General features: G+C 38.7%; 1 long non-coding RNA gene across 9 annotated transcripts in view; it reads right to left on the bottom strand.

Moving 5' to 3' along the window:
• LOC145716121 (uncharacterized) overlaps positions 1 to 19,540 on the bottom strand; it is a 493,424-nt gene that overhangs the window by 361,712 nt on the left and 112,172 nt on the right. For all 9 annotated transcript variants that reach the window (XR_014138542.1, XR_014138538.1, XR_014138540.1 and 6 more), the window contains one exon: positions 17,897 to 18,065. This is a non-coding gene — a long non-coding RNA (uncharacterized LOC145716121). The remainder of the gene's footprint in view (positions 1 to 17,896; positions 18,066 to 19,540) is intronic.

A 19,540-nucleotide genomic window follows, 5' to 3' on the forward strand; every position in this document is an offset into this window, starting at 1 on the left:
ACTTATGTGACAAAACTAATTCCAAAGGGAAGAGGAGCAGCCATTTCCTTCCTTCAATTCCAACAGCTGCAACCCTCCACACAGCTGCTACTCTGGGTTTGGGATAGAGGAAAAACAAAAGCGAAGTGGGACACTCCGCAGTGGGTTGGCTGCTTAGAAGTGGGCCGAGTGTAAGGAAGCCACCAAGAGAAGAGCAGAAGTCTTCTTTCCATATGCCCTGTACTGTTCAGCATAGGCTGTTATGCTGCTATCCTACCCCACCCAATACCACAAAGGTTGGTTCTCGTTCACATAAAAATCATCTGCAGTCTAGGATACTCTGCAGGGCAACCGTCCCTCCTGCAATCCAGGCTCAGAGTCTCTGCTCTCTGGCCACATGATCTAAAACACGTGGCCCCCTTGGTCAGCATGGCAGTGAGACAGAGAACAGGAGAGTCCCCCACCAGTTCACTGAGACTATAAGGAATACATGCCACTCCCGCTCACTCTTCATTGGCCACCTCTAGTCACTTTTAGGCAATGCTCAACTTTAAAGGCATGGGATTGCATGTATCTCTGTGTATCTGGAAGTGGATATTGATGACCATATGCCCTTATCTTCTGAAACCCTAAAATCAAGTTCTAGTTATACATAGCCTCAGTTTTCCAGAGGATGTACCTGCCCATTCTGTGGTGCCCAGTTGTCTCAGGTCTTGACTCTGGATTCTAGTCTCCATTCAAAAGGAAAGACAGAGAGGGCGGAAATTCATAGTCTATCCTGTGGATTTTGAAAGCCGAGAGTTACCTCCCTAAAAGTCTGTAAAGGCAAAGGTAACCAAAAATGCATCACAGTCTAATAGTTTTAAGCAGCTCTGCCCCCTTCTCCACACTGAGAGCTAGTAATGCTAGGAAGGAGATACTGACTTGTGTCTCACTGAGTTTTGCCTTTCTGCTTTTGTTTTATGACTGACTTAAATTATTTTAAATTTATTGAGGTGTGATTGACATACAATATTATTTAGTTTCAGGTATACAACATAGTGATTTGACATTTTGAAACATTGTATATAATGTATACATTGTGAAATGGTCACTACAGTAAGTACCATTTGTCAGTATAGAAAATTAATATATTATTAACTATATTCCCCATGCTATACCTTATATCCCCATGATTCATTTATAACTGGAAGCTTGTACTTCTTAATCCCCTTCACCCAGTTTGCTACACCTAACCCCCTTATTTCTGGCAACCACAATCTGCTCTCTGAACCTATGAATCTAAGTTTTGTTTTGTTTTTTATATTCCACATATAAGTGAAATCACTTGGTATTTGTATTTCTCTTACTTCTTTCACTTAGGATAATATCCCCGAGCTCCATCCATTATGTGGAAAATGGCAAGATTTCATTAATTTTGATGGCTGAGTAATATTCCATTGTGTGTCTATGTGTGTGTGTGTGTCTTTATCCATTCATCTATTGATGGATGTTTATGTTGTTTCCATATCTGAGCTATTGTAAACAATGTTGTAATGAACATAGGGGTCCATGTATCTTTTTCACAGTGTCTTCCTTTCTTCAGACAGGCACTCATTAGTCTTCTCTGGAAAAGCGTCTGTTCAGATCCTATGGCCATATTTTAATTGGATCAACTTTAGTTTTGGTTTTGAGTTGTATGAGTTCTTTATATATTTTAGATATTATCCCTATTGAATACATGATTTGCAAATATCTTCTCCCATTCAGTAGGTTGTCTTTTCGTTTTGTTGATGGCTTCTTTCACTGTGCAGAAACTTTTTAGTTTGATGTAGTCCTAACTGCTTATTTTTGCTTTTGTTTCCCTTGCCTTTAGAGTCAGATAAAAAAAAAAAAATCTCTAAGATTGACACAAAGAAATGTTTTCTTCTAGGAGTTCTATGGTCTCAGGTCTTACATTCAAGTCGTTACCCATTTTGAGTTTATTTTTGCATATGGTATAAGAAAGTTGTCCAGTTTCAATCTTTTGCATGTTGCTGTCCAGTTTCCCAACACCATTTATTGAAGAGACTGTCCTTTCCTCATTATATATTAATGCTTCCTTTGTCAAAAATTAATTGACCATATACGTGTGGGTTTATTTCTGGGCTTACAATACTATTCTATTAATTTACATGTCTGTTTTTACGTCAATATCCACACTATTTTGATTACCATAGCTTTGTAGTATAGTTTGAAATCTGGTAGTGTGATACCTCCAGCTTTGTTCTTTCCCAAGATTGTTTTGGCTATTCAGGTTCTTGTGTAGTTCCATACAAATTTTAGAATTATTTGTTCTAGTTCTGTGAAACATGTCATTGGAATTTTGATAGGCATTGCATTGAATCTATAGATTGCTTTGGTAGTATGAACATCTTAACAATAATAATGAATTCAATTCATGAGCACAAAGTATCTTTCCATTTATTTGTGTTTTCTTCAATTTCTTTCATCAGTATCTTATAGTTTTCAAAGGATAGGTTTTTCACCTGCTTAGTTAAATGTACTTCTGAGTATTTTACTTATTTTTGATGCAATTGTAAATGTAATGGTTTTCTTAATTTTTTTCTAATGGTTTGTTATTAGTGTATAGAAATGAACAGACTTTTGTACATTGTTTCCTGCAACTTTAATGAATTCACTTATTAGTTCTAAAAGTTTTTTGGTGGAGGCTTTAGGGTTTTCTACATATAGATAGCATCATGTCATCTGCAAATAGTGACAGTTTCACTTCTTCCATTCCAATTTGGATGACTTCTATTTCTTTTTCTTGCCTAATTGTTCTGGCAAGGACTTCTAATACTATGTGGAATAAAAGTTGGGATAATGGAAATCCTTGTCTTATTCCTGATCTTACCAGAAAAGCTTTGAGCTTTTCACCACTGAACCACACCGTATTTGCTGTGACTTGTCATATATGGCTTTTATTATGTTGAGGACCCCTATGTTCATTACAGCATTATTTACAATAGCTCAGATATGGAAACAACATAAACATCCATCAATAGTTGATACCCAACTCTGTTGAGACTTTTTATAAACTGTGAAATTCTTTTCCTGCATCTATTGAGATGATATGATTTTTATTTTTCATTTTGTTAATGTGGTGTATCATGTTGATTGATATGTGGATGTTGACCATCCTTGCATCCCTGGAATAAATCCCACTTGATCATGGTGTATGATGATCTTTTTAATGTGTTGTTGAATTTGGTTTTCTAAGACTTCGTTCAGAATTTTTTCATCTATGTTCATATGAGATATTGCCCTGTAATTTCCTTTTTTGTGTTTGTGGTATCCTTGTGTGGTTTTGATATCAGGGTTATGCTAGCCTCATAAAATAAGTTTGGAGGCTTTCTTTCCTCTCCAATTTTCTGAAAGAGTTTGAGAAAGAGAGTTATTAAACCTTCTTTGAATGTTTGGTAGAATCCACCAGTGAAGCCATCTGATCCTGGACCTTGTTTGTTGGAAGTATTTGATTTCTATGAATTTATCCATTTCTTCAACATTGTCCAGTTTGTTGGCATGTAATTATTCATAGTAGTCTTATAATTTTTCATAATCCTGTTCTATCAGTTGTAACATCTTTTTCATTTATGATTCTATTTGAGCCCTCTTTTTTCTTGGTTTGTCTAGCTAAAGGTTTATCAGTTTTATCTTTTTAAAGAACTCTAAGTTTCATTTTTATTGTCTATTTCCATTGTCTATTTCAATGGTTTCTTTTCTATTGTCTTTTTAGTCTCTATTACATTTATTTCTACTCTGATCTTTATTATTCCCTCCCTTCTACCAAATTTGGGCTTTATTTGTTCTTTTCCTAGTTCCCTTAGGTGTAAAGTTAAATTGTTGAGATTTCTCTTGTTTTTTTGAGGTAGACCTGTATTGCTGTGAACTTTCCTCTTAGAACCAGTTTTGCTGCATCCCCTAGATTTTGGTATGCTGTATTTCTGTTTTCATTTGTCTCTAGGTATTTTTTTTTTATTTTTCCTTTGATTTCTTCTATGACCTAGTAGTTTTCAGTAATATGTTTAATCTCTATGTATTTGTAGTTTTAATTTTCTTCTTGTAGTTGATTTCTAGTTTATACCATTGTGGTTGGAAAAGATGTTTGATATGATTCTGATCTACTTGAATTTATTGAGACTTGTTAGATCACTAGCATGTGATCTATCCTAGAGAACGTTTCACATGCACTTGAGATGAATTTGTACGCAGTTGCTTTTGAATGGAATTTTCTGTGTATATCTATTAAGTTCATCTGGTCTTATGTGTCACTTAATGTCAGTGTTACTTATTGATTTCCTGTCTGATACATTCATTGATGTAAGTGGGGTGTTAAAATCCCCTACTATTACTGTATTGCTGTTAATTTCTCCTTTTCAATCTGTTGATATTTGCTTTATTTATTTTGGTACTATGTTGGGTACATATATATTTGTAAATGTTACATCTTCTTTCTGGATTCATTATGTAATGCCCCCTTTGTCTTTTATTATAGTCTTTGTTTTAAAGTCTGATATGAGTATCGCTACACCAGCTTTCTTTAAATTTTAATTTATGTGTGTCTTTACATTTCAGTCTGTGTCCTTACTCCTGAAGTGAGTCTTTTGTAAGGCAGTATATAGATGTGTCTTATTTTTTTTCTTCTTGTCCATTCTGTCACTCTGTGTCTTTTTATTGGAGAATTAGGCTATTTATACTTAAAATAATTATTGATAGGTATGTACTTACTGCCACTTTGTTTTCTGGCTGATTTTGTAGTTCCTCTGTCTTTTTATCTCTTTATTTTCCCTTGTGTTTTGATGACTTTCTTTAGTGTTATGTTTAGATTCCTTTATCTTTTTGTGTATTTACTGTAAGTTTTTGCTTTCTGGTTACTGTGAGGTTCCAATATATATAACAGTCTATTCTAACTTGATAGCAACTTAAATTTGAATATTTTCCAAAACTTTACATGTTTACTTTACCCCACTATGTTTATATGTTACATTTTACATATTTTTATGTATCTCTTAACTAATTATTATAGTTTCAATTTTACTACTTTTGTCTTTTAACCTTCTTAGCAGCATTATGCAATTAATACACTACCTTTACTGAACATTTACCTTTTCCTGTGAGATTTTTACTGTCATATGTTTTCTTGTTATTAACTAATACCATTTATTTTCAGCTTAAAGAAATTCCTGTAATATTTCTTATAAGACCTGTTTAGTAGTGATGAACTCCTTTAACTTTTACTTGTCTGGAAAATTCTTTATCTCCCCTTCAAATATGAATAATGAACTTGCAGGGTAGATTACTCTTGGTTAGAAGTTTTTTTTTTTCCCTTCAGCTCTTTGAATATGTCATATCACTCCCTTTTGGCTTCTGCTGAGAAATCTGCTGGTAGCCTTGTGGGGTTTCCCTTCTATGTAACAATTTTTTTTCTTGATGCTTTTAAGACTCTATTACTTTTGACATTTTAATGTATGTGTCTTGGTGTGTTTCTATTTGTGTTCATTTTATTTGTCAGTCTCTGAGCTTCCTAGGCCAGATTTATATTTCCTTCCCTACCTTAAGGAAGTTTTCAGCCATTATTTGGTCAAATAAGTTTTCTGCCCCTTTCTCTCTTTCTTTTTCTGGGACCCCTATATTGTGAATGTTAGTCTGTTTAATATTGTCCCAGACTTCTTTTAAACTATCTTTTTTTTAAATTCTTTTTTTCTTTCCTGTTCTGTCTGGGTGAGTTCCATTGCTTTTATCTCCCAGTTTACTGATCCATAACTCAACTTCATCTACCCTGCTGCTGAATATTTTTAATGTATTTTTAGTTGTTTTTTTATTCTTTAGCTCTGTGACTCTGCTGTTCTGTGTTCATCCATTCTTGTCCCTAGTTCAGTGAGATTTAGGACCATTATTTTGAATTCTTTACCAGGTAGGTTAGTTATTTCCACATCATTAAGGTGTTTTTCTGAGGTTTTGTCTTGCTCTTTTGTCTGGAATATCTTTCTCTATTTCCTCATTTTGCTTGACTCTCTGGGTTTATTTCTATGTATTAGGTGAAACAGCTACTTCTCTCACAGTCTTCAAGCAGTGGCCCTGTGGAATTACTGAATTTAACCTTGGCCTAACTCTTAGACTTTTGTGATTGCCTAAACCACCTGACTTACTCTTGATACACGCCTGTTTTTGAGGGTGTGCCAAGACCTGTCAGTAATCCAAGAGGAGGAATCTCAGCACCTAGTTTCAGGCTGACTGGAAACTAGACTGTCAAGCAGCAGCTTTTAGAGTGGAAATATATACATTTTTGTGGGGCCACAATTGTAATCCCTGTTGGCTTCCAGACCAGAGGATCTGGAGGTATCCCCTGGGTAACAGTTATAAAAATCAGGGCTCTGGATGAGTGTATCCGTTCCTTTCTGGGAAGTCTTGTCAAGCTGTAGTGAGGCCAAAGGAGTGAACATGGATAGCGTCTCCCTGCTTACATTCTCTGAGAGTGCCTCCTTAGCCTCCAGATGTGTGGGAAACCTGAAGCCTGTCCCTCAGACTGTAGCTCCAGGCTAAATAAATAGGTCTTTTCCACAAGAAGACTGGTGGTGTGTTTCAGTCCACTGTCTGTGCAGAGCCCCGGGGATGGTAGCTTGCCAAGAACTGTTTTTCCTATTGTTACAGTCCTGTGCAGCTCTGGAACGCCAGCCCTCTTGGCCAGTAGGACCAGGCCATCAAGGGATGTCCCCTGTGTAGATTTTGCACAACTGCTGGCTTTAGGCAGCTAGAGAGTATAGTGGGTGAGGCATGCTCTCCAGCTTCAGAAAAAACAGGAAAATGTCTTAACTATGTGTTCCTATGGGCTTTACCAATGCAGCAAGAGAGTTTGTTTGCACATGCTAGCTTTAGGCTAGGAATGGGAGAATGCTGTGACGACTCATGCTTACCAGCCCCCAGCCACTGAGCAGGTAAGTGTCACAACCACCTATGTTCACAGATTTTAGCTAGGGAATGGAAGAACCCTGTGACCATTCACGTTCACCCACCCCAGCCAGGGAACAGGGACTGCTGCAACAGCCCATGCTCTGTGGTCTCAGCAAGTGACACAATGCTCATTTCTGCCTTGTCAGCAAGGCAGTGAGAGGCTGCCCCATCTGAAGTCACCCGCTTCTGCTAACAGACTATGTGGAGAGTGCAACAGTGGTGTCTGCCAGCACCTCCGTTTTGAGGGAGTGTCTCAGCTGTCTCCCATCACTCCAGCCAATGCTCCCAAATCAGCAAAAGAGTCTCCCTTACATATACTCTAGATGTTTTTCAAACTCTCTTTTTCACTGAGTTTGGGGTGAGCAAGACCACATGCAAGCCCTCTAAGAGGAGAATCTCAGTTTCCTCTAGCACTTTACCCTATCCCCCCCACCCCGACATCAGCCTTGCCCACAGGCTTTCTGAGCCAGATGTTTTGGGAGCTCATCTTTCCAGTGCAGATCCGAGGGACCAGGGTGCCCAATGTGAGGCACCAACCCTCACTCCTTTTGGAGAAATGCCTATCTGGTGAGATCCCTCCCTATTGTATTGCCATGCTGGGGAGAGGGAAGGTGGTGCAAGACCATGTGTCTGCCTCTCCTACCCATCTCAACGTACACCCTTTATCCTTTGTTGTAAAGAGTAATTTATCTAGTTTTCACATTTAAAAAAATCATCCATATGTAGCTATAGATCTGGTGTGTTGATGGGAGAAGGCAAGTTTATGATCTTCCTATGTCACCAACTTGGACACACTCTCCCCCCACCCTGCTCTATCATGACTGACTTTTCTTATTTGGTTTCTGGGTAGAGATTCAAAGGAAGGAAGGAAAGAAGAAGGGTGGGAGGGAGGAAGAGAAAAATAACTTGTGAAATTATGGGGCAGCTGGGTAGCTCAGTCGTTAGGCGTCTGCCTTCGGCTCAGGTCGTGGTCCCCAGGTCCTGGGATGGAGCCCCACATCAGGCTCCCTGCTCAGCAGGAAGCCTCCTTCTCCCTCTGCCACTCCCCCTTTTTTGCTATCTCTGTCAAATAAATAAAATCTTTTTAAAAATAAATAAATAATAAAATAACTTGTGAAATTATGAAGTTTTTTCAAAGATATCAATTCATTTGAGCTTCAAAACAACCCTTAGAAGAATGAATATTATACACACACACACCATATATGTGTATATATATATTTGGGGTAGTGTCTCAACTGTCTCCTATCACTCAAGCCAATGCTCCCAAATCAGCGTTGAATATAGATATAGATGATATAGATATAGATAGATATAGATCTCTCTCCATATTACCAGTGAAGAAATGAAAACTCAGAAGGATACATAAAACAAATTTAGGGCAAAAAGCAGAAATAACTCTTACTCAGGGGTGGTTTCCACTGATTCAGTGTAAACAGAAACCCAAAGACAAGACCTTCAGAAACCAAAAGACAAGACCATGTTTTAACCCATACCTAGTCTCTTCTGAATGTCCGATATCACTTGCTTTTTATCTTAATGATTATTTCCAGTTTTGACATCTCTATTAGTTTTACCTAAGCAATTACTGTGAAGTCCCTGATCTTTTCATCTGTCTCCAACTTATCAAAACTAAACCTGGGAACTCAAAGTGTGCTTGTCCTTATTTTGGATCACAGACACAACATTTTGAAGAATTCTCCCAAAGGTTCTCCTCTAGCCCACAATACCAATTCATGCTGTATGGGTGACCAACTTGTGCTGCCTCACTGCCCCACAAATAGGGTTCCAGTTCAAACCAGTTCACTCCAGTAGCTTATTTTGCACCATGAGCCACACCTTAGAGATTATAGGTAGGCATGAGAAAAAGAAGTGGAAATGTTCTCTGAGGTCTGTGAATTCCTAGGCACAATGCTGAATGCTACCTTTAGCTGAGAAATTAAATCCAGACTTCCAAATAGAGAGGCTAAGTCTCCTATCTGCCAAACCAATTAGAAGAAAAATGTAAATGCCAGCAGACCAGGCTGCCAGAAGGACTAATGGAAGGTATGGGACTTATAGACTGAGGCAGTAACATAGCTGTCTGCTAAAGATAGGGCCAAGGCCAGCTAAGAACTATGCAAGAGGAAGAGAAGGAGCAGGAAAGAGTCTCCAACAGCATGTTTGGGAACAAGGAATATTTTCCCCAGAGCCATCTGTAAGACTTTCAACTTGTGCCTGAGAAAGAAAAGGGTGAAACAAAGAAAAGTGAATTACTGGAAAAAGCAGGTATCTCTTTGGGAGTTGCAAGGGCAGAAAAAAAGACTGTCTACCAGTCTGTTAGTCTTGGCAGATGCAGATCTATGATTCTGGCCACAGTCGGGGTTTCTAAGGCCCTGCTTCTGGAAAACATGGCAAGGGTTTAACCTGAAATGTGGACTGTGGATGGCTCTGGTGTGATCTAAGTCAGAGGGAACTGTGAGTTCCCAACCTAGGTCCCTGAGCAAATGGGGTCAATCACATGACATCATGACGAGTTTGGCCCTTAGTTACAGACTGCCTTTAGTTCATGGAAGACTCTAGGGGAACATATCTCAGATTGGACTGGAATCTCCCAGGAGGCAGGTCCATCCAAGTTTTTTATCTCTTTTGATTGTAGCCTGAGTGATGTTCTGAAGTGTCTGCGATAGATGAGAATGTCCTCATTGACAAAGAGGCATTTTGCCAAGCACTCTTCCCATGCAATACAGGGCCTATTTTCTGCCTGGAGCCACATTGCTTCCTCTTAGCTGCTTAGTATTCTACAAGAAATATCATCTCCTTTCTTCACAATCATAGGAGCTGCTTTATTTAGGAATGTCTCTGGTTGCAAGTAGCAGAAAACCTGCCTTATAGCAGCTCAAACAGAGATGTATTTTTCTCACATAACAAAATTTTGGATCTAGGGGATAGTTAGAATCAGTTCAGGAGCTCAGTGACATCAGGACTAGTAATCACTGGAATTCTCTTACCATTTCCCTCATGCTGTCTCTTTCATGGTCACAAAACGACCACTGATGGATGAGTGCAAAGATAAAAAAAAAAAATGTGTTACACACACACACAACTAGAATATTATTCAGCCTTAACAAGGAAGAAAATTCTGCCATTTGCAACAATATAGATGAACTTGGAGGACATTATGTTAAGTGAAGTAAGCCAGACACAGAAAGAACACTACCGCATGACCTCATCTATTTGTGGGATCCACATAGAAGCAGAGAGTAGAATGGTGGTTACTAGGGGCTTTGGGGAGAGGGTGCAAAATGGAAAGATGTTGGTCCAAGGGACAAAATTGCAGTTATGTAGGATGAACAGGCCTACAGTTCTAATATCCAACATGATGATTACAGTTAATAATATTGCACTGCATACTAGAAATTTGCTATAAGAGTAGATTTCCGGTGTTCTAACAACAAAAAGCTATGGTAACTATGTGAGGAGATAAATATATTAATTATTTGACTATAGTAATCACTACACATATATGTATATCAAAACATCATGTTGTATACCTTAAAGGTATATAATTTTATTTTTCAAAAAAAATGGCTGCTGAATCACTGGGCATTATGTTCATGTTCAAAGCAGGAAAAAGGAAGAAGGGCAGTATCCCCTGTGATAATCCCCATTTATCAGGACAGCAACTCCGTCGGAATCCCCATCAAACCTCTGGTGTGTCTTCCTCATCAGGTCTCCATCACACAGCCACAGCTAGCATAAAAGGACCCTAGGGGCCTGGAATTTAGCTGGACACGCTGTCAGTTTGAACAAAATCAGAGTTCTGTCAACTCTGAAGAGGGAATTGTTACTGGGGAGGCAGCTAACAGTGTCTGCCACACCCTGTACATAGCACTGATTAAACTGCATTGAAATGTTCTCTTTCAGTCTCTGTCTCCCCTCCCACTAGAATTAATGGCACTTGGCAGACAGAGGCACCCAGTCAACCTTGTATTCCCAACCCATGGCACATTGCCTGGCACAAAATAGATTCAATAAACATAACTCAAGCTAAAAAAATATTGGCTGAACCAAATTCCAAATAAAGAGTCAAAAAACTGCATTCAGATCCATTTTTGCATACACTTTTCTCTCTAAAGATAACAGGAGATACTAATGTAAGAGAAACATCAGTAATTCAAAAGATAGGCACTCAAAGGAATGAGAATATGATGATACTTGGGATGCACACAGTTTCTAACACAAATACAGTAGGTAAGTAATAATATTAGCCACCACTATGAAAAATTTGATGCTCTGTGTATGCTACCTCTAATCCTATTATCTTTACAAGGTAAGTGTTACTTGCCTCACCTCAGAGATTCTGGGAAAGTGGCACAAGGTCAAAGAGCAGCAAATGGGGGAAAAAGAGTATGAACCCAAGTGGACCTATCTTTCTCCACTGTCTATCTTGCCTCCTGCATGATGGTGGTCAGCACCCTCATTTCACTTAAGGGAAACTCCAGTGCCAGAAGATCACATAAGAACTCCAACCAGATATCAGGCTCCCTGTCCCCAAGTGCACCATTCTGTCTTTACTCTCTGCCTCCTTCAACATTTGACTAAGCAGAGAGAGCAGTGGTCTATGCTATTGAAGATCCTGTGGTGTTGCTGAGGATGAGGAAAGGCTTAATGACAGCTGGCTTTCTTTCCAGGATCCATGATAAACCTATAGAGAAGGAGAGGAAGTCAGAACAGGGCAGGCCCCTCTGAAGCCCATCCCATACAGAATGTCCCAAATTTAGACCTACTTGTAAGAATAGAAACTTCCTCTATTGATTCTTCTTTCAATGAGTATTCTGATGACATGAGGCTGAACAGAATAGCTGAAGCATGCATATGTGGCTTTGGACCACTGGATGAAACATGAATTTCTATATATTCAGATGAGAAATTGCAAACAAGGATGAAATGGCTGCATTTGGCTTATGGCTTCAGGTTGCCCACAATGGTCCACAAGTGACTGTAGTCCTCTGACCATCACCTCTCTCTCTAATTGATTAATCAAGCTCTGTGCCAAGAGCTTGGAGCCAAGTACGGCTCAGTGGAGAAATATGGTATTTCAATTCTGACTTACCTAAAAGCCAGTATCACACAGACTACAGTCTGTGGATGTGTCCTAAGGGTATCAGTTGCATTGCTTATGGCAAATACAATACAGATGAGGTTCTTCATCAAGAAATCAAAACCTAATTCAATAAAATCTACTCATGCAATTCAAAAACAGTCTTCTCTGAGGATTTCAGGATGCCCAGGGGCTGCGAGACAAGCCCATCCAAGTAGTGTTCATGATTCTCTGGTTTCTCTTCAGATCATATAAATCTTTTGCCTTTTACCAAATAGTGTTCATGGCATGTGCACTCTCCTAAAACATTCACTTCTGAGAATATGTACAAAATAAGGGTGGAGTTGGATGCAGTGAGAAACCTCAGATAAGTCACAGCAAACCAAAACTGGCTTTTAAGGATCTCAACCTCGGTAGCAAGATACACACAAAGGTGTTATAATCCCTTGGATGGACCAGGGGAATTCTCCTTTATACTGAAAACACTATTGTGAGCTATTCAAGCACAGAGACTGTACATTTTGGCAGGGAACACTGATCTGGGATTTAAAGCCAGAATTATAAGCTCAAAATGAGAGAAAAGATGAACAAGGGGCTGTCAGAAATAGAATTGTTTTATTCTTCATATTTTCACTAAAATAATAATTATACATTTCAACAGTGATTTTTTTTTTTTTTGATACAAATGGATTACTCAGGAACTTTTCATTTTGGTTTGCTGAGAATAAGTATAACAATTGTTCAAATGAGTACAGAGTTTACAATTGGATAAACACTGGGAAAGAATCAAAGAAAAGCCTATTGCACTGGGCTGGGAGTCCCTTAAGTGCTAAGTGTCACTTGTAGTCCCAGGGCCCTCAGGCAAAGTCCACGTGGCCAGGCACTCCTGGGCCTGTGCCTGAGACCTCCAGGATAATGGCATCTTGTCTCAGTTCCCCAGCTTTGTTGTGGTCTGCAAATCTCTCTCAACCAACTCTAAACCAGAGGTAAATCCTGAAGTGAACCATCTGATTAAAGAAGTGCTTACCTAGAATTCACTCATCATGGCCAAGGATTCAGGGGAATGGAGGGGACAGGGAACATAAATCCAAGGCACTGCTGGCTGTCTGCATAGATAGGACTCCAGAAGAGAGTTTTGGGTTTTTTTTATGTTATGTTAATGACCATACATTACATCATTAGTTTTTGATGTAGTGTTCCATGATTCATTGTTTGCATATAACACCCTGTGCTCCATTCAATACATGCCCTCTTTAATACCCAATACCAGGCTAACCCATCCCCCCACCCCCTCCCCTCTAGAACCCTCAGTTTGTTTCTCAGAGTCCATAGTCTCTCATGGTTTGTCTCTCCCTCCAATTTCCCCCCTTCATTTTTCCCTTCCTGCTATCTTCTTCCTTTTTTTTTTTTTTTTTAAACATATAATGTATTATTTGTTTCAGAGGTACAGGTCTGTGAAGAGAGTTTCAAGTGAGGAATATTAGAAGAAAACCCAACACACAGAAGAGGGAAGCTCATAGACATAAACAGTAAAAGGAATTTCAGAGGATCTGGGCTGAGTCACAATGCAATCAACTGTAGGTTTAACTCTATGGACAATAGACTTTGAAAAACAGAATATTAAAATCCCAGGGTTCTGGTAAGATCAGCCCTAAATTAATTCTATTACTGACTAGCCATGAGACTCTAGGACTTTGGACAAGTCATTTCACATTGCTGAGGCACAAACTATTTTTTTAATGGAGGGATAAGACATAAGGTTACAATAATAATTTACATTTATTGGTACTTTTATACTGTGCCAGGTGCTAAGGGATTCACTTGCATGATCTCATTGTGTATTGAGTGCTATTTTCCTCATTTCATAGATCACATAGCTAGTGTTTGAGCTATGGTTCAACACCAAATATGTCTGCCTCAAAGCTGTCCCACTACTGATTCTCAGAGCAAGTCCATGCCATTTATTACTCTAGAATTCTATTTAACCTCATGGTCTATGAGTTCACAACATGTGAATTCACAATGCATGACTCCTGGGGGCACTGGTTACCATCTGCATACCCCATCCAGAATTTTGCATAACTGATATACTCCATAGAGCCCCAATGAAAAAAGTTAAGATGAATCCTCTTGTGTCAATTCTTCATGATGTACTTGATTATAATGTTTAATCCCAACTACTGTTGGTACCTTAGTTGCAGGGATGAGCTTAAAAGAAGGTAACTGAGATGTCAGGGCCTAATGACTGCAGTAAGAGCTATCCTTTTGCTAAAAAAATAAGTAAATAAAAATAAAAAATTTAAAGGCCTTTCTTTCCTACTGCATGTTACTCAGAAGTTGCTGGCTGGCTAAGTAATTCTTAGTATCTTTCAAATCCATAGTTTCCCCTAAGTTAGTGTGTTACTTCTGTCCAAAAACAAAAGACTTAAGACTAACCTAAATATACACCTCACTTTATAAGTTTGTGTCATTTATGATACAGGAGAGTTGCTTTTTCATCTCCAACACCACATCTATGTTTTAAGCACCACCTATGACTTTGACTTTGATTAAGGGCCTGAAGAATAGAACAAAATTAGAGTTCTATAGAAATTCTTATCAGATAGAATTTACTTTATCAGAGTAGCTCAAAACACCTCAACATGAAGATCCACTCCCGCTATGGATGGCACTTATCTCCATTATAAAGATGACAAGACATACAAATGTCCATCAGACACATGAAAAAATGCTCAACATCACTTGGCATCAGGGAATCCACAATAAGACACTACCTCACACCAATCAGAATGGCTAAAATTAACAAGTCAGGAAACAACAAATGTTGGCAAGGATGAGGAGAAAGCGGATCCCTCCTACACTATTGGTGGGAATGCAAGCTTGTCCAGACCCTCTGGAAAAGAGTATGGAGGTCCTTCAAGAAGTTAAAAATAGAGCTACCCTACGACCAAGCAATTGCACTACTAGGTATTTAACCCAAAGATACAAATGTAGTGACTCAAAGGGGCACCTGCACCCCAATGTTTATAGCAGCAATGTCCACAATAGCCAAACCATGGAAAGAGCTGAGATGTCCATCGACACATGAATGGATAAAGATGATGTGGCATATATATATATATATATATATATATATATATATATATATAAAATGGAATTTTACTCAGCCATCATAAAGGATGAAATCTTACCATTTATATTGACATGGATGGAACTGGAGGGTATTATGCTGAACAAAATTAAGTCAGTCAGAGAAAAACAGTTTTCATATGGATTCACTCATATGAGGAATATAAGAAACAGTGTAGAGGATCATAGAGGAAGGGAGGGGAAAACGGAATGGGAAGAAATCAGAGAGGGAGACAAACCATGAGAGAAACTGAGGATTTATTAACTATAGGAAAGAAACTGAGGATGGCTGGAGGGGAGGTGGGGGGGGATGGGGTAACTGGGTGACGGGAATTAAGGAGGGTACATGATGTGGTGAGCACTGGGTGTTATATGCAACTGATGAATTACTGAACTCTACATCTGAAACTAGTGATGTACTATATGTTGGCTAATTATATTTAAATAAAAAAATTAGAAAGAAAAAAAAATTACTATTATTTGTTTACATGAATACATTAACATCCCCTCTTGAAGGTAAAGCTCCTTGAGGGCAAATGCCTAAGAAAGACTTGGCAAAGCAAAATCTTAGCACAGCTCACAGATGCATGGTCCAATCACAACTCCACAAGGCCTCAGTTGTGAATCAGGGAGGGAGTAAGTCACAAATCTTAGCAAGATATGTAATGATCTAGAGCCTGAGAATCTTGAGATCAAGGTTTGCCACCAATTAGCTGTGTAACTTCGGTTTCTGTGTTTTAAGAAAAAAAAAAAAAAGAAAGAGGCAAGAGATATTGAGATATTACATAATCAAATAAAAGTGGGAAATTCTACATTAAAACAAAGTTAATTGTTTTCTTCCATTTTAGGACTCCTCAGGGTTGTGATTTTCCAGGAGGAGAAACAGAGTTCCATGTTTGCCAAAACATTTAACCTTGGAAACCTACTCTCAAATATAATTTCTCAGAACCAGTATTCTACTGTATACAATTTAAGAACTATTACACTAAAAGACTCCCAAAGCCCTTCAAGCAGTAATATTTTGAAATTTTACCCTATGAGTCTCTTTCTCTCCTCTAATCCTAGTGAGGACCTTCACTTAAGATTCTACATATCCAAATCCTTTGTAAACTTCAAAATACCAAATTAATTGTTAGTTATTACATATAAGGGCAAGACCTAGGGGAGATGGAACAGATTATTCTGTCATCACATTTTTCTCTTAAGAGATCCTGAGAGCATGGGCAGCAAACAATCTCCACTAGAAAATCTCTGTTCTGACCTTCAAGCTTGTTTAAAAAATATATATATATATATGCATAATGACACACTTAGAAAATAAATTCTAGATGTCTGGCACCATTTGTTTAAAAAAAAATAACAAAATCCTTTGTCTTGTGTTAATGGTGTTGTAACTAATTAAGGGGGAAATCAGCTGCCAGGTTACATGAAAAGACAAGGCCTGATTCCACTGACATCTTTGCATCCACGAGAAGCAAGCTGATGGTCTGCTGCCTGTGTGGTGTTCAGCTTAGTCTCCACTGACTGGGACTCATTAGCCAGGGTAACAAATATGTAACCAATGCTTTTTCCAGATATTCCACCACAAACCCAAGTACCACAGTGTCCATCCCTTGCCTCGAAGGCCTGGGTCTGAGCCACTCAAGATGCTCCCTCCAGCCCAGCCTAAAGCATGGGATTTCCATTAGATGGAGTTCCTTGGACCCAAGCAAGCACTGCTGCGGTATAAATGTTGCTTCTTTCTTTGTGAAAAGATAGTAAGGGAGATGAACATGCTAATAAACTGTCACTTTAACTTCTTAACTTTAATGTTTAATAAACTACTTCTTGTTCAACTTTAATTTCCTAGGGCCAAGTCTACATATATTCCAAGTGGTTTTGGGAATTAAATAAGTATTACAAAAGCTTGTTCTCTGGAATGGAGTTTGTCCTGTTGTGTGATTTGAGAAGCTGATTCATAAGCAACATTAACCAGAAGAGCCTCAAAACTGTTTTGCCTTGTGGGGCCCAGGATAATGGGATGCCCATGCAGACATTAGAGGCCTGAATGAACACACAAAGCCACACACAGCCCAAGAGCATGATCCAAGTTTTACTGCTCTGGAAAAAAGCTACCAGCAGGCATAGGACTAAGTTGGGCAAGGGAGCCTCCCACCATGTGGGATGACCTCCCCAGCTTTCCCTACTTTGCCCTGTGACTGTCCTTTAAGTCAGAGACCAGTAGCAGCTCTACTCTCTCTAGATGGCTACTGTTAAAATCTACCAGTGTTTCCTACCTCACATTTACTTATCAGATGAGACCACAAACCTTGAAAGAACTGAGAAAATGAGACCATGTCTAAGGAACAGGATCACGGGGAGTCAGATGGGACCTTGACAGGATGTAGGTGACAGAATGGCAGAATCTCTACCCAAGGGCTACCTGCAGGACATTCACATTCCAGGAGACCTGACCAACCAGAGCTGGAGGGGAGGAGTTAGAGAAGTATGTCAGGAAAGAATTCCAAAAGGGAGCTCAGAGGAGAAATATGGCAAGCCAATTTCACTAACTGCGAATAAGAGCACCCCAGTATGCTCTCCCAGCAAGCCTGGCCCAGGCCCCCAACATGTTCTACTGAGAGTTTTTCTAGTCAAACAAGAAGTTATCCACACTCTCAAAATAAGAAGCAAAACAAAGAAAACACTAAAAAGAATGAACCTAAATCACTTTAACAGTTCAGCACTTCCATTTACCTTGGAGCAAGAACTGATGAGATTTTAAAGAGACAGACACAATATCATGTGTTTTCTTTTTGTTGTTGTTGTTGTTTTTCCTTAGCATCTAGAGGTCTATACACCAGAGCTTCAGCCAGTCCAATTCAAGGAGAAATTCATTCACCAGGGATAATGACTTAGTTGTGCCCTAAAAAAGAAAAGAAGGGTAATATAAACAAGACTACCTTGCTACATTTGGTTGAGAGGTGAAAATTAAAAGTAACAATGCAAGTTTAGGAGATGTCATTGCAAGAAATTAGTCAAAAGGGCAAAAACACTAAGGACCCGGAAACTTCTAGTAAACTCGTTTAGAGGAAGGGAAATAAACAAGTGAGCTGAGTGGCCTTGTTTTCCTTGTACTGAGACTACCTTCTCAAATATCACCTATTCATCTTCAGTGGCAAGAACTCCAAACCTTGGCAGTTCTGTAGTTTTGCCACAAACTATTCTTGAGAAGCCAAGACCAGCAGAAAACCTAACTGCACGTTTTCCTTTTTTTTTTTTTTTCTGAGAGACCCTTGAATTTCCCTTCATGGAAATTTTCTAAGGATAAACAAAGTAAAGTAGGCTTAAAGATAGGTGTTTAATAAAAATCAGACTTCCCCACATCCACGATATTCAGCTTGAACTTCAGTTAAATTTCAATACATATATACATATATACAATATATCAAGAGTCTTTACTACTGGATTGACAGAAACCTAAAAGGAACCCAAATGTGTAACCTTAGAGAAAAACCCAAGGCTCCTTAAATAAACCTCATTTTAATGAACCACAGCATAGCTGATTGCTGATGCACCCTCAGAATTACATATTTATACTCCTGTCTGCTCGTAGAATAGGTGGCTGGGCTTTTGCTTTGTTTTATCCAAGTGGAATGCATTTCTCTAGGAGCACAGTGTATCTCAGACCTGGGTCTGGATGGAACCCAAGGAATGTAAGATCAGAGAATGTCTGAAGTTACCAGAGAATGGCCAACAGGCAATGAAGCTTTTGATTCCGTAAAATAAAGAATTGGACTAGATGAACTCCAAGAGTCTTCCAGCTCGAACATTCTGTGATTCTATGATTCCATCCCACAACCATATTCATCGACAAACAAGGAAAATCTGATCTGGACTGGTGGTTTCTGAAACCTCACAATTCCATGAAGCACCAGGAAAATGTGGTCATTCCAGACATATTTAATTTGTATGTATTTCATCATTGCTGAGCCCTCCCCAAACATTAAATTGGGGCTAGGGTTCAAGGGCATTTGAAAAAAAAAAATCACAGAAAGGTTCTGGCTACTGGGTTTGTGTTATATTAACCTATGGAAAAAAAAACAGTGAAGTTTCTGAGACATTCTTGTCTCAGAAAGGTGATTATAATCCTAAGGGCTACAGTTAGCTCTCTACTGGTAAACTCTTGGGGAGAAAAAACTTTTTGAGGGAAAAGGCTGGAAAGGGAGCTCAGAGGGTCAGTCAGTCTGAAAGTTTGGTCCAGCTATTATTAATGATATTTTTGCTTGAGACTCACCATATGCTAGGAAAAATAAAATGTCTGTTTATTAAAAATAAAATGCACTTGGATAATAAGTTACCACATGTTTTTTAAATTTCAGCTTTCATTTACATCCAGTA

Source organism: Leptonychotes weddellii, chromosome 1 (genome assembly GCF_054177405.1).
Source record: "Leptonychotes weddellii isolate Sample4059 chromosome 1, ASM5417740v2, whole genome shotgun sequence".
In the NCBI taxonomy this organism is placed as follows: Eukaryota; Metazoa; Chordata; class Mammalia; order Carnivora; family Phocidae; genus Leptonychotes; species Leptonychotes weddellii.